We start from the raw sequence: 590 nt of genomic DNA on the forward strand, positions 1-590 counted from the left end.
TTAATGAAAACTGTGCGAAATGTAATGAATGTGCTCCAATTTGTATGTGTATCATTTGATTTGCATGAATTTTGTTCGGTTAGTTCAAATGCATGCCGATAGCGTTGTATGGCCGGCTCTCACATCCGTGCCCTTGGACCGGTCCCCCGTATTCGCGAACGGATGCGGTGTCCGGTTTGCGAGTCAGCGTTGGAGATGCCCTTAGTCTCCTGTACTATATATTTGCCCCTTGGGCTTTGCAATATAGGTAAGTTGCTCCTTTAACATGGTACAACTGCCTAGGTTTAGTTTTTCTAGACCACCACAACTCATCCATCTCTCGCCCTCTCGGTCTCGATCACTAAAAGGTAAAACTTGGTAGATGGTGTTTAAGAGATCACTAAAAGAAGAAGAATTGTCAAGCCAACATGCCTCAGTCATACAACACCATTTCAAGCATGTATTTGTTGTTAAGCTTCATGCACTAGCCAACGCAACCAAAAGTCCGAACTGATGTAAAGGGCTAGACAATGCACATATACACTTCAACACCCTTCTCACGTGTGACACAAGAAGTCAACACGTGAATAGACTTGAGGTATGGCTCAAGA

The 590-nt window shown here is 43.9% G+C and overlaps 1 protein-coding gene across 1 annotated transcript in view; it reads left to right on the plus strand.

Moving 5' to 3' along the window:
• The window catches only part of LOC119283601 (disease resistance protein RGA5-like), a 29,339-nt gene that overhangs the window by 16,687 nt on the left and 12,062 nt on the right, over positions 1-590 (plus strand). The window lies entirely within an intron of this gene.

This window comes from Triticum dicoccoides, chromosome 4A, assembly GCF_002162155.2.
Source record: "Triticum dicoccoides isolate Atlit2015 ecotype Zavitan chromosome 4A, WEW_v2.0, whole genome shotgun sequence".
In the NCBI taxonomy this organism is placed as follows: domain Eukaryota; kingdom Viridiplantae; phylum Streptophyta; class Magnoliopsida; order Poales; family Poaceae; genus Triticum; species Triticum dicoccoides.